General features: G+C 37.3%; 1 protein-coding gene and 1 non-coding gene across 2 annotated transcripts in view; one reads left to right on the top strand and one right to left on the bottom strand.

The window, feature by feature from the left end:
• LOC150108086 (multiple PDZ domain protein-like) overlaps nucleotides 1-1206 on the top strand; it is a 103207-nt gene extending 102001 nt beyond the window's left edge. Inside the window, exon 5 of the mRNA XM_090415952.1 lies at nucleotides 440-1206. The gene's annotated coding sequence lies outside the window, so the exon portion shown is untranslated. The remainder of the gene's footprint in view (nucleotides 1-439) is intronic.
• Nucleotides 1207-12542: 11336 nt separating this feature from the next.
• Nucleotides 12543-12834, bottom strand: LOC150108085 (signal recognition particle RNA). Its single transcript, XR_016548167.1, has one exon.
• Nucleotides 12835-15704: the final 2870 nt, after the last annotated feature.

The raw sequence follows: 15704 nt of genomic DNA, 5'->3' as shown, positions 1-15704 counted from the left end.
TAGAATCACCGTAAACCCATTACCCTTATCCAGTTCAGCCGTCACTGTGTTATAATACGTGAGCAAGTTACTGAGGCATGACCTACCCTTCACAAAACCATGCTTATGTTTGTAGATGCCATCATTATTTGCATGGTGATGAATTCCTAAGTGGGTTATGAGTGCACTAAAACTGAATGCATTCTGGTAAGATATAATAGTATTGGGATTCATAGAGAATTTGCTCTACTGTAAGATTTCATGGAGGCCTGAAAATTTATTTTCCCTCCTTCAAATAATAATAATCTTTTTAAATTTGGATTTTTTTTTCTCACTCATTTTGGTCTCTTGGAAGCCTTCATATCAGGTTTTGATTTAAAAGTAATGTTATTTGTTAAGAATATTAAAATGAGAAAAAACATATCAGGTTTATAAAAATCATTAATTTTTTTCTTTATAGATACAAAGCCTTGTGAAAGACTACAAAGCAGGTGCAAGTTTACATAATGATGGATATAGATATGATATCGTCTGGGCCATCCTTGAAAAAGTTGCATTTTGAAAGACTACGGACATATCAAACATCTTGTCAAAGAATGAGAAGAATGTAAATTAGTCTGATAAAATAACTAACCTTTAATACTACCTGTGTACAAACTCATAATTTTTAGTTTGTAATTGGAAGATTTACTGTTAAAGATTTTGACTAAGCAATAGCCACAAGTATACAGAAGACTATTTAGGACAAAGTTCATTATTTAAATAGCTTTCAATACTTCATCTTTGTGAATGTTTTTTTTTTATTTGTCTTTTTTGCTAATATTTGGAACTAAATAGGTATGCCTCTCGGTAATTTGTAACCAACAGTTTCAGGAATGAAAAATATACCATTTTAGCTTTTGCATGAGCTTTATATCAGTAGCTAACAAGATGTCAGTCATTTCATATAGGATGCATGCCAAGAAAACTGATCACTGAATAGTAGTTGGCATTTGAGTCAACAGATGTAACTTAACTGTGATTATTTGTATCTGCATTCACAGGTACTATGTAAAAATACATTATTCTTCTCTTCATCAAGAGCTATGGGTAAAAAAGACATGTAGTGATATCATGTTCCTCTAGTCACCAGCATTTTGGCACCTTTTATGTTTGTTTTCAAAAATACATGCAGAAAAAGGTTTGTTAAATTTGTCATAGAAAGAGTTCTTAATGCAGTTATCTCTATAAATAAATTATATGGGATAAAACGTATATCCCATAATGTGTTGTAATTATATACATTTAATAAATTTATGAATCTCTTTCTGCACAGAGTGCTTTATTGAACATCATTGAAGAGAAGAGAATCATTTCACAAATATGTCATATCATTTTAAGCATTAACTTATTTCCTATCAAGCTTATGTGTAATTACATAATGGGATGATGCCATCTAATTTGTTAAATGTTTTAGTTATTTACACATTACAACACATAGCTAAACTTCACATAAATGCCAAGAGTGTTAGGTGATTCTTAACATTATATGTTAATAAGTTAAATAGTTTAAAGTACATGGTGAACATTTGCCTGTTATGAGATGAGATAGAGGCCAACAGGGTTAAATATATACTAGGTTATAAACCAGGAGTATAGAGGAAAATAGGGATGGCATGCATCAGAATTAGATGGGATAAATGAGGTTTTCAACTATGGATACATAGACTGGAAGGAGGAATGGTTACTTAGCTAGAATTGGTTCAAGGAAGGAGATGAATTTATAGAGCTTCTAAGAGTGAATTACTTGAGACAACATGAAATGTAGGATTCTTAGGATAGAACGGTTAGATCTGACGATAGCATCAGTGAACTTAGTAGTAACCAAGTAGCAATATTGCCTCTGACTGGGGAGAGTTTTCATGCAGTTTTGACCTGGGAGATTGCCAGATGTGGAATATTTTGTTAAGAAAGAGTATATGCAGATTTATAAAGCAGGTGATTATGACAAACTGAAAAGCCAGCTTGGAGTAGTGCCATTGCATAAGAATCTGGAGGTGAAGAGATGTCAGGGGGTTTTTGCTAAAACAAGTATCAGACCATATACTTAGAGTTGGGAGGATAAACATGATAGGAGTTAGATGGAAATAGCATCATTAAGTGGGAGTTGCAGAAAAAGTTGTGGAGAGTATATAAAAAAAGGAAGGTGACCAGTACAGTAAGATTCATACATAAGATTCATCATAGTGTAAAGGGTACACTGTTTTTAGGAAGGATAGGAGAGGAGGGGGGGGGGGGGGTATGCTGCAAATGATATTGGATGAGTTGAATCAAGTAAGAGTTGAGACCTATGATTGTAGTAGTACTACTACTAATTTCATGTGGCAGTGAGTTTGAAGCCATTTGGTGTGAGGTGGAATATAACAATATCAATTACATAGTGGGGAGTTGTTACAGACCTGGTGGATTGGTTGCTGGTGATAAAGAAATGCATCACGAAATAGACAAAATGAGCACGAAAAGAGTAATCATAATGGGAGAATTTAATTATCCAAATTTTGATTGGGTAGCAGTAGAATCTGAATTGAGAAGAATGAAAATGCATGTATTGAAGGACAACTTCTCAAGCAGCATGTGACAGAAGGATTTCGAGATCAAAGAGTGTTAGATTTGATTATAGTGTCAGAGGGCATTTTAATTAAAGATGTAACTATTCTGCCCCCAGTTGGTGACAGTGATCATGCTGAACTACAAAGCAGGAAATTATGACCAACTGAGGAGTATACTGAGTTCAGTGGAATGGGATCGGTTGATGGATGGGAAGTATTTAAATAATACTTAAATGATGCGATATCAGAATGTGTCCCGAGAGTTCGAAGAATAAATAGGATAGGAATCAAATGGATGTGTAATCTTATTAAGCAAAAAATTTAAGAAAAAGATTATGTGGAAATAATACTGTGTGCATAAGGATGATGTGCGTTATGAAAATTATAAGCAGCAGGCTAGAATAGTCACAACTGTCGTAGGAAAAGCAAAGTCTGAGTATGAAAAGAAACTAGCTCTGTGTGCTAAAGACAACCCACAAGAATTCTATCAATATGCTGCAAGTAAAAGAAAGAGTGACTCTTCTAAATGCAGGTGGTGTGAGGGGTTACAGATGCAGAAGAGGTTGTACAACTAATGAGTGCCCATTTTGTTAAAAGCTATCAACCTGGTGTACATGACATTGAGCTCACTGCTACCTCTTCACTGGATGAAGAAACTCAGGTATATGAGGATGAAGTATTAAAGCTGTTGCACAAACTGAATTAGAATTCAGCAATAGGGGCTGATGGGATATTAGCACATGTGCTAAAAGAGTGTTCAGCTGAACTGGCTATTCCTTTCACCAGGCTGTTTAATATGAGTCTCAGAACTGGGAAGATTCCACAGGAATGGAAAGAATGTATGGTAATTCTTGCACAAGGGTGTTGCAAAGACCGATGTATCTAACTATCAACCAATTAGTATCTCAGAAGTGGTGGTGAAGATTTTGGAAAAATGGGTCAGGGCTTGCATTCAGAAATGGGAAGGTCATGTTTTATCAATTTGCTCAAATTCTATAACAATGTTACCATGGAACTAGACAAGGAGAATGGATACATCATGATACTTTTGGATTGTGCTAAGGCTTTTGACAGAATACAGCATGGTAGACTGTTGCATAAATTGGAGAATATGGGTTTGGGTTATAGAATATTAGTGTGGATAAGAGGATGGCTAACTGCCATATATCAAAAAGCGGTATATACGGGGGATGTAATTTTGCAAGATTTTAAGATTTTTTGTAATTTTGCAAGACTCTAGCAAACTTACATGATGATTTTGTTAAATTCTGGAGTACAGTCTTTTCTGCTCCACCTCCACACTTCCCTGATTATGATGACCAACCTACGATATTGAGGTCCATTCCTGCCTTTCAAATATACCAGCCTGTCTCCATCCAGGAGATTAAAGCAGCTCTTCCATCCAATTTCTCTGCCTCCGGACCTGATGGCTTTCCTGCGTCTAGGCTTTGGAAGGTGCCATTGAAGATTCTTCAAGACTTAGTGGACATTCTCCTTTCCAGCAAAGCAATACCACCATACCTACATGCTTCAAGAGCTATCTTCATTCCGAAGAAAGAAACTTCAAGCTATGCATCAGACTTTAGACCTATTACCATCTCCCCTGTGATACCTCTATCATAAAATCTTAGTTAAACGACTTCAGCAAAATATACAGCATGATTATAGACAGAGAGCTTTTGTCCCTTCGGATGGCTGTGCCGAAAATATATATCTTCTCTTCTCTCTAATTCCTGACACCACCTTAAGCCTCTATATATGGCGTCGCTGGACCTCCAAAAGGCCTTTGATAGCGTCTCCCTTCCTGCCTCTCCTCTTCGAGCGCTGTCTATTGCTGGATGTCCAGAACCCTTTCTTTCCTATGTTATGGAACTATACTTAGGTAGCTCCATCACTATCACTACAGGGTCCCGTGCAACTTCTATTCCTGCAGTGCGGGGTGTTTGCCAGGGTGATCCTCTATCTCCCCCTTTTCTTTAACTGCATCATATATATATGAGTTTCTTCACTCTCTCTTCCTAACCATATAGGCTACTCTCTAGGTGCTTCTTCCTTTAATGCTATGGCCTTTGCGGACGATCTTATTCTCGTAGCCTCTACTAAGATAGGCTTGCAGGAACTCCTTGACTGGGCAGTTGACTTCTTCTCTATTCAAGGCCTTTCTATTAATGTAAAGAAGTCCTGATCTTTAGCTCTTGTCCCCTCTGGTCGTGACAAGAAGCTTAAGGTCAAGACTATAGAGTTTTCCCTGCACGGGAGGCTGTTGCATGCTTTGACCATCCTGGAAGGGTGGAGATACCTCCGTATCATGTTCACCCCCAAAGGGAAGGTCTTCTATCCTAAAAGCTGGGATCGCTTCTTTGAGGAAAGCTCCTCTTAGCCCCAGCAAAGACTGTTTCTCCTTTCCCACTATCTCCTACCTCGGTACTGTCCCAAATGGACAGGGCTATCCGTTCAGTCGTGAGATCATGGCTCCAACTGCTGCCTGACACCCCTACTGCATATTTCCATGCGAGGGTGAAGGATGGGGGGGGGCTCGGGGTTCCATCACTTAGATGGCTGATCCTACGCCTGCAGCTGTCAAGAATCGCGAAGTTAGAACTATCTTCTTCCCCTATCTGCAGAGAGGCTTTCTATAGCCCATTAATACAAGAAGACTTTAGGCATGCTAAAGGCTGGTCCCATTATCAGGATACCTTAATTGAGTCGGCACCCACAGAACACAAGAGGTAGGCATCTCTGTTGCACTGTTCTGTAGATGGTGCTCCTTTAAAAGAGTCATATCTGGTGCCTTCCCAGCATGATTGGGTAAGGAATGGCACCAGACTCCTCCCTGGGTTCAAATATATTGACTTTATCAGGACGAGGATCAGTGCCCTGCCTACACGAGCCTGTACAGCTCGATGGGGTAGTAACGCCTCAAACTGTAGGGCTGGCTGCTACTACAGTGAAACATTGTCTCATGTAGCCCAGTGTTGCTTCCGCACCCATGTGCGGAGCCATGATGCCGTGGTCTCCATTCTGAACAACCGCTTTAAGAACAAAGGTTGGGAGACCGCAGTGGAACCACATTATAGGACATCTGCGGGTTTGCGTAAGCCAGACTTAGTGATTAAAAGAGATGGTGACGTTTCGGTAGTTGATACCCGGGTGGTGGGAACAGGGTGCCCTATAGCCATAATAATAAAGTGAACTACTATAAAAATAACCAAGATCTAGTTAGTAAGATACGGGAGGAGCATGGGGCAACTCCGAGGTTTATCAGTGCCACCATCTCTTTACATGAAGTATGGAGCGCAGATAGTTATAAGGACTTAAAACAGCTTGGGCTTACGCAGAAGGATATAAAAGTTCTTCATTGAGGGCCCTACAGGGCACTGGTGGCATGGCATTGCCACCAGAGAATGACTACAATGATAACTAGAACAGGCATAGGGTAAAATACTTGTAAAGGCTTAGGCCTATATCAAGTCTGGATGTGATGTAAGGGTAGTACTGCCCATAACCAGTACAAAGATTAATAAAAAAAAAAAAAAATAAAAAAAAAAAAACCAGTGGTGTACCACAAGGATCAGTGCTTCGTCCACTGTTATTCAATCTATACATTAATGATATTGGGAAGGATTTGACAAGTGACATACTGCTATTTGTGATGATGCAAAGATAGGTAGGGTAATCAGGAATGCTGCTGATATGCAGTACTTGCAGAATGATTTGAATAGGCTGGAATTGTGGGCATGGGAAAATGGATGTCATTTTCCCATGTCATTCATTTCAGCATGATTAGATATCCAATGTCATATTATATTGGTGGGATTATGCTTGAAGGAACTGATGAGACTAGGGATCTTGGCTTGTTAGTAGAAAGGAAGTTGAAGTTCAGGGCCCATATAGCAAAGATTGCAAATACATCTCAAAAGATAATTGCAATGCTGAAATGAACGTTCACATGTAAAGATAAGAATGTCATTTTGCCTCTTTACAAGGCCTTGATAATACATCACTTGGACTATTTTGCACAGGTCTGGTCTGGTCTCTCTGTTTCTGTTGTGATATATTGGAGAGAGTGCAAAGTAGAGTATTAAAATTGATATCAGGATTGCGTAGTGATAGATATTGATTATGAAGACAGATTGAGAATTTGTAGACTGCAGACGCTAGCAAACAGGAGAAAGAGGGGTGATATGATTGAGACTTACAAACTTCTGAAACAGTCATACAGGATTTCGATTGATGGAATTTTTCAATTTATGGAAGGCGGGGAAAGGACAAGAGGGCATCCTTGGAGGCTGAGAATGAATGCCGCTAAAAAGGCAGTGAGGGTTAGATTTTTCTCTCAAAGGGTGGTGCATAATTGGAATGTATTGCCATTGGATGTTGTGAGTGCAAGCAGTGTGAATGCATTCAAAATAAGTATGATAGCTGGTGCGTGCAGTATGTTGCCTCCCTCGATGAGTCTCTACTCCTGGAGGTGTATCTTAATAATAATAATATTGGCTGTTCATAATAGTTGTTTTTAATGGAATCTTGGTGTATAGTAATTATTAATTACAATAATTTTAATATTGCTGATATTTCAGTAAAGTCAAATTCCATCATCAGGGAACCATGTACAAACTGATATATATATGGCACTACATTGGATAAGTCAGACTGAAGTATGGCAACCAAAGATGAGCCACATCATAAATTTGTTAGTTTATTTTAACAGTATTGATTATAACACAGAATGATAAGAAAATAATTAATATTTTTTATTAATTATTTTCTCTAGAAATCCCTTTCATTGCCTATCACACAAGACTACAGAAAAACTGTTATCATTCCATACATTCAAGGCACAGCTAAAAAGATACCTAGACTGCTTAATAGATATCAGCTATGCACCATATTTAAACCATATGTCAAATTGGCAACTCTCATCCATTCACCTAAGGAGAAACTCTCTTCTTTATCACATCCAGGAGTTTGTGAAGTACCCTGTTCTTGTGACCTGACTTACTATGGACAGATAGAAAAAACTGTTGCATCTACCTTGTGAACATAAAAAAAAAAAAATACACATTAGGTACTATCATTATGACAAGTTGGGTCTAGCAGACCATTCCTTGGATATCCCTTCACACAGGATCAAATGGAAGAAGACAAAATTGCCACAGAAGTCATTACAAGTCATAGAGATTGTTCTTGGAATCAACAGCAACTTTAAAACACACTCCAGACCACAACAAGTATGGCTGTATAAATTTACCAAAAATCTGAGATACGGTCATTTTAAGATCTAAGTAATACTTGGTTTTCCCCTTTTTCCAACATTAAATAGCGGCAATTAGGACTTTAGTTCCTTGTGTCGTCCATTTATAAATTTTTTTTCATACTAATCCCACTGTTATACCAAATTGTTTTTTTTTTTTTTTTTTTTTCGTGTACTGTGATAACTTGTTCTTGTACTCTGAAGATGCTGGATATCAGCTAATGAGTTAATAAATATTATTTTCTTATCATTCTGTGTTGTTGTAATCAGTACCATTGAAATAAACTAACAAGTACTGCCAACACACAGTAGCGCACTCAGGATTTAATTTGGGGGGGGGGAGTTGAGTAGACGATTTGAGAATACACACTTCGCATATGACCCATGACTGAGCATCTGCAATGATCGCTAATTCATAAGTAGTATAGAAATAGAAGACACGGCATAAATTTTTTTTAAAAAATGAATTTTAATTAAGAAAAGATTTTTGGAAATTTTTCTAGTGTTTTTTTTTTTTTTTGGGGGGGGGGGGGGCAGGGCTCCTCCCTCTGGGTGTGCCACTGCCAACACAAGCCTTTCTACTCATTCAAGTCATGAATAGTGTCTTAATTGGCTAGAAGTGTTTTTGGCTGCTTAGCTGAAGTTCTGAGAATGAGTGCTTCCCAAATTCAAGGCCATTTCATGCAGTCAACTTCATTAAGGTTTGGGTAGTTTCTTTAGGTTGAGGCAGATTCCAAAAATATGGGTCTCATATTTATATTTGCTACAGTGAAGTGAGGTAACCTTTTTTTACTACTGAGCTACAAAATATATTATATTATGACAAGAAATTTATTCTTGTTTTAATTCATTACACAAGCATAAGCAAACAAAATTTTCAAGTGAAATATCTTCATGACAAGTTGACTTAATATATAGAGGTCAATTTAACATCATTTGCCTTAGTATCATCCTGGGTCTCACTCCCAGTAATGATACTTCAATAAAGATCAAAACTGATCTGAATAGTGGTAATATTTTTGTATTATGGAATACTTAGGCAATCGACATGAAGTCAAGGAGCCTCTATATACAAGTAGACTGGATGTGAAGATCTGTACCATCGACAGGGTGTAGCATAGAGGCAGCCTGCCTCACAGCTGCGCTTAATAAGGGCACTTGTTCAGCCATATTGTGGTAGGCACCATATTACAGCAACAAGATATTTTACAAATATACAGTGCTTAGTTTAGTTTATGTGCTTATTATATTTTAATAATTAAAAAATTATTTATCATACATACTAAAACTAAACATTTTAGAACCCACTTATTAGATCAGTGTTTCCCAAAGTGTGGTATGCGTATCCCTGGGGGTACGTGAAAGGTCTTCAGGGGGTATTTTTAACAATTCCTGTTAGCGTAGCAAGTGTGGAAAGAAGATTTTCCAAGCTTAAACTGATTAAAAATTATTTGCGAACAGCGAGACCCAAGAAAGATTGGCTGGTATAGCAACTATATCGATAGAGGTGAACATAGCTTATAATTTAAACTTAGAAGAGCTTATAAACATTTTTATTGTGTGATATGCCCGTATAGCAAACATTTAATAAATATTATTATGTAATTTGCATAATAATAAATTGTGATAAAAACAAAATAGCAATTGGAGATTTTCTTATATTTTTGTCTTATAATCCATCAGGGGTAATATTTAATTGTTTTCCTCAGGGCACGATCTAATCTGGCAACGGCCCTGGTGAAGATATTATTATTATTATTAACCAAAACCCCATGGAGTCAAAGACTCATCTAGGAGGTCCTTTTATCAAACACACAGCTCATCATACCGTGCTTTAAACACGCTCAAATTCTCTGTAGACACCACACTCTCAAGCAAGGTATGCAATCATTCACAACTCTGCATGGAAAAAACCTGCCTCTCACACCCTCCTGATACAGCTTCCAGGGATGACTTCTGATTCTCCCCTGATCTCCCACTATTTTCTGTAGAACCTCTCCAGCATTGATCCTATAACAATCCCCTTAGTAACTTGTAAGTCTCTATCATATCTCCCATCCTCCTCCTGTCTACCAGACTCTGCAAGTTGCATCTTCTTAATCTTTCCTCATACTCGAGATCCCAGAGGTTAGAAACTACCTTATTCAGTTATCTCTGGACCCTCTCCAACATCTCTTCATCCTTCTGAAAACCAGGTGACCAAATCTGGGCACGATAGTCCATGTATTGCCTAATCAAAGCCAAAATCAAATACAATGGAACAAGAATCTCCCTACTTCTACAAGTCAGTGTCCTTCACATCATTCCCAGAAGCCTTTGTGTTGTCTTCACAATTTTGGCTATATGCCCCCTAAACTTCAATGTATCACTTTGTTTGCTTACACTTGGGTAAAGAATTGAAGCAGGATTTTTTTTTTTTTTTCAAGTATAATATACTTTGTAATAGCAGTAAAACTTACTACATCTGTCTCTCATCCAGAGTATTTAATAATATGATAATACACCATTTTATTGCTTATAAATAAAAGATATGATTTCCGCTTTGAATTAACCTTGGTATCTTCTTGGATATGACTCCCACTAATGAGACTTTGATACAAAGGACAAAACCATTATTTTTGGTCCTTCCCATAATGTTTTTTGCATTATAGGATATTAAGGCAACTGAGATAAAGTAATCAACTTCTATATAGAAATAAACTAGGCATTGAAGATATATGTCACGTGCAAACTTTGAAATGTTTAAAAGTGCAAGGATTATATACCTTGAAAATTATCAGTTGTGTACGACATTGATGGAACTGGACTACAGGAAATTGATGAGATCAGATATTTGATTTCTGGTGAATGATGAATTAAAGTTCAAAAGTCATATTGCAGGAGTGGCCAAAACAGTTCATATGATTATTGAAGAAAACACTGATATGCAGAGACAAGAAGATAATGATCCCTTTTTATATGACTTTAATACAGCCTCATCTGTACTATCCAGGTGTTTTGGGAATGTGGAGGAAATCCAAAGGCAAGTGACAAAGATGGTGGTGTGTCTGTGGAATGTCTTATGAAAATAGAATGAAGATTTCTGGTTTACAGAAGTTTGTTGATAGATGGAAAACGGATATGGTAGAGACATTCGAGTGCTAAGGGATTTTATGGGTACTTTTGATATTGTTTGTAGATGGAGGGATATAAAATTGACATCCTGGGAATTACAGATCTTGAAATTGCCTTCTTCAGATTGAATGAAGGAGGTCATTTCAAAAGACAGGATGATAACCTAGTTGTTTATTTAGGAAATGACTCAAAGCATTACAAGGTATGTGGTACTGAAGAAAATTCAGGCAAGAGCTGCTCTTGGTTATAATCCCGTTAATGACAAGATATTTTGCATTAGACTTAAGGCTCATCCTGCCAATGTGTCAAACATGGTAGTTTATGCACCCCACACAGGTTGACCTAATGAAGAGAGCGAGGAATTCTATGAAATCTATTCATCTTAGGGGACTTGAATGCAAAAGTGGGAAAGAACATGAGAGTTAGGCCTGAGTGTGACGTTTGGTTAAGGTGAATGTAACACATGGTGAAAGACTGTTGGAAATTGCCCATGCCAACAGATTAGTTATTTCCAATACCTGCTTCCAGAAACACAGCAGACCTATACTTCGACATCTAACATTGATGGGTTAAGGAACCAGATTGACTACATCCTGGCTTTGCAACAAAGAAGACAAGCATCTTTGATGTGTATACCTGTCCTGGAGAAGACTATGGTCCAGACCATCAACTAGAAAGAGCCAAAGTAAGACTGAGATTCTGAAACCTTCCAGGTCAGAGTCTTGGAACTGAAGACCAAGACACCCATGGATATCAGATTCAACATGGAATCTGATCGAAAAGAAGCAGTTGGAAAAACAAAGATACAGGACATCATGTTAGAGACTTAATGGATTGTATACAGCACTCAAGATTAAAACCGAATTTAATACTTCCTATATTTTGTCTGTCACTGAGATCCTCAGGGATTACAAAAAAACTAATGTAACATATTCACAAATACCACACAGTACTAAGCCCAACCACATGGGTGACTCCAAAGTCCTATCTAAGTGGAGCGCCCTCTAAGGGCAGTTGTAGGTGGTCTGGAATGTAAGGTGGGATCTCTGATGATTAGTGTTTCCCAAATCTTAGGAAGCTTAATGCAACCATATTTATTAAGATTTGGTTGATTTCTGAGAGTCACTGCTGATTCTAAAAATAGTCTCTCTTTTTTGAATTTGCTGTGGTGAAGCATGGTGGTTTTCCATGAGATCCTATGGGTTGTATGCAACACATGGTCAGCCAGGCCTGACTGACCATAGTTGTGGTTGCAGATGTATGACTTGTATTCCTCCAGGCAGATGGTTGCTGATCTGCCTGTCTGTCCAAAGTACACCATCTTACATGAACAGGGTACTTTATAAATTCCAGGCACTGAGAGAGGAGGGAGCTAATATTTTGTGGAACGGATAAGGGTAGCAAGTTTGAGGTGTGTAGGTTGTACTTTTTTAAAATCTTGGCTATTTTTTCCGATGTGCCATGGATGTAGGGTATGTTGATGGCATTTCGAAACTCTTTCTGAAGAGAAGAGTGCGGAATGGGGGAGGAACCGATTATTTTTTTAATACTGTGATCGCTGTAGCCATTGGAAAGGAAAGTGTTGTGTATGTGGTCAAGCTCAGTTGTAAGGGCGGGTCCACTGGAACAAAGATTGTGGGCTCTCTTGGTTAGAATTTTAATAATGTCACCCCGCTCAACAATATGGCATTATTGCCTGCTGTGTTTCAGCCCTGGGCCGATTTGGTTCTCGTTAGGCAACCTGGTTGCTCTGAGCTCCCTCGAAGTCACCATATTGATGCCATGCAAACATCCTATCGACATAGGAATGATGGGAAACAGAGCCTCCAGTTCTCAAACCATCCACCAGCCCAAGCCTCCTAGCAGCTGAATTACAAGAGAACCACCACAACTCCCATCTACTATACCATCCACTCCAACAGATCTGTCAACTGCCTTGCATTTTGGAATTGATAACAATTCAGACTTGTATCGGTCTGTCTGTTTCAGGTGAAAAAGTAAAAGGCATTTATCATAGGCATAGGGATGCAAAACACCTAATAGTGTTAGGGAAAATAAAAGGTGGATAGCTGGAGAGATAGAAAAAAGGCTTCAGCTCTTTTATGTCAGCATATAACCAAAGGTTATCCTTTTTCACCAGTCTGGTTCAGTTCACCAACAAAAAGACCAACTGTAACTAAAATCTGGTGCTACTGGTAGCCAGGTGGTTAACCTTATCTAACTTAACTGCCTTGAGTTGGCCTTCTCTGCCTGGGATTGCTCTCCAGTCGTCCCCATAGTTGCATAAGACCACAGTGAACTAAGAGAGGAACATGAAAAGCCTCTCATAATAGAAATCGACAGAATTTAATCTCCTCCTCCTAGTAAATATTGCATAAGATTGGTGGCCTACACGACTTAGCCAAAAATTCGGTATCGCCTAGAATGCTTTCTAAATATAAAAATCTTCGCACTAAACACTAAAATTGTTCAGTAAAGCAGCGTTTCCCAAATTTTTCCTACGACGGAACACTTCACAAATTCCTGAAATTTTAACAGAACATCTTGGTTAGAGTCGCAGCATTTAAAACCATTCCAGGCTCACATTAATATTAATTTTGATAATTTTTCACGGAACACTTATTCACTTTCCACGGAACACAATTTGGGAAACCCTGCTATAGTGCAAATTGCGTGAGCGGGCAGGCGTACGTACGTACTGTAAACCATTCGAATGTGATATTGCTGATTTTAAAAGCCGTTATTTTTCATAACTTTCTATAAATGATATTTTAACTTTATAAAAATTCAATACTGAGGACAGATTCATTGCTGAAGTCATATTTTCCAAATACAAGTACCAAAATAATGTACATAATTATACCTGACAAAGAATATATTATTATTCTCCTCACATAACAGTCTAAAGCAAGGGTCGGGAACCGGCGGCTCTTTTATATTGAATTAAAAGATACATAATTAATACAAACAACTCAATATTGTTTTTTGATACGGCCTGTTCGTGGCGCTAGATACTATGCATGTGACGTGTGTTACGCATGAAATTTTATGACATGAAAAACTGACGACTACGTTACATTTGAAATACCGCTAAATGTTTACCCTGCCTAAGGTAACTAGCGCCACGACGAAAATTTGAACTAATTGATCAGGTGTCCTGTCAAACACCACGGTTTACGGATTTTAACTGTCAACATAAATATTCGTTAACTTATTTATTGTGGTGCTAAACTGGTGTTTAATTTAGTGTCAGGTAATGTTATGCACAAATTAAGTTTTATTATGTTGAATTTGTGTTTTTACTTGTAGGTAAATTTGTGATAACCCTCCTAATATGAGTTCAAAAAAAGAAAAATAATCGAAGAAAACAGAGTATTCAATAAAATGTGGATAGAGAAATTTGCATTTATAGAAATAAATTGAAATCTGCAATGTTTAATTTGCCATTACAGCTTTAATAATGCCACCCCGCTCAACAATATGGCATTATTGCCTGCTGCATTTCAGTACTGGGCCGATTTGGTTCTCGTTAGGCAACCTGGTTGCTCTGAGTCACCATATTGACACCATGCAAACATCCTATCGACATAGAAATGATAACGACATAGGAAAATAACAAATCAAGTAATGTCGAACGACATTTTCGAGGAAAACATGTAGACTTCATTAAAAAATATCATGAGGATGATAATAGAAAAAAAGCTATTGAAGAATTACAAAAGAAAACATTGCTTCGGCAAAGAAATTTGTCAACTTGGACGAAATCTTCGTCGAATACTAAAGCAATTTTTTTGTTATCCCTTGAAATAGCAAAAGCGGGAAAACCTTTTACCGATGGTGAATTTCTAAAAAATTGCATGTATAATGTCTCTGAAATTCTATTTAAGGATATGAAAAATAAGGATGAGATACGTAAAAAAAATTAAAGATTTACCTCTATCGGCTAGAACTGTCAAGGAACGGATTGTAACATTTTCTGCAGACGTTTCAAATATGCAAATTATGGGTATTAATTCTGCCGATTTTATATCTATTGTGGTTGATGAATCAAATTATATTTCCAATATGGCACAATGCTGTGTGAATCACATCTTCCGGTATTCGAGTAGAACTTTTTGATCTGCTAACACTTAAAGGAGACACTACAGGTCAAGATATTTCAGAAAAACTTCTAACAAGTTTATAGAATAAAAATAATATATTATGCATTTCGACCGATGGCGTTCCTTCTATGATTGCGAAAAATAAGAGGTTTGTTAAATTATTCGCCACTCATATTCCACATGGAGTTATTTCATTTCATTGCATTTTGCATCAAGAAGCTTTAGTTGCAAATTCTTTGGGATTATTACCACAACTGAAAAGAGTGATGGATGTTGTTGTTGTGATAATGATCAATTTCATCCGATTTCAGGCGTTGAATCACAGACCTTTTGATATATTTTTAGAGGAACTAGGTAGTCAACATAAAGATTTAGTGACATTTACATCTGTACGATGGTTATTAAGAGGAAAAGCATTAAAACGTTTTTTTCAGTGCTTAAACGAAGTAATAGTTTTCTTAACCACTAAAAAGTATAACGTAAATCATGTGGAACTTCTCAATAATCCCGAATGGATAAAAAATTTTTGTTTTTTTGCTTGATATTACAGAACATTTTAATAAGCTAAATTTGAAGTTGCAAGGGAAGGGAAACATAGCCTTACAATTACTAGAGGAAGTCCTTGCCTTTGAACAGAAACTAAGTGTTTTTCGAAGATACTACTGA

The sequence above is a fragment of the Typopeltis vanoorti genome, chromosome 3, assembly GCF_054136105.1.
Source record: "Typopeltis vanoorti isolate ZY-2024b chromosome 3, IOZ_Tvanoo_1.0, whole genome shotgun sequence".
NCBI lineage: Eukaryota > Metazoa > Arthropoda > Arachnida > Uropygi > Thelyphonidae > Typopeltis > Typopeltis vanoorti.
This window is presented reverse-complemented; position numbering and strand designations above follow the sequence as displayed.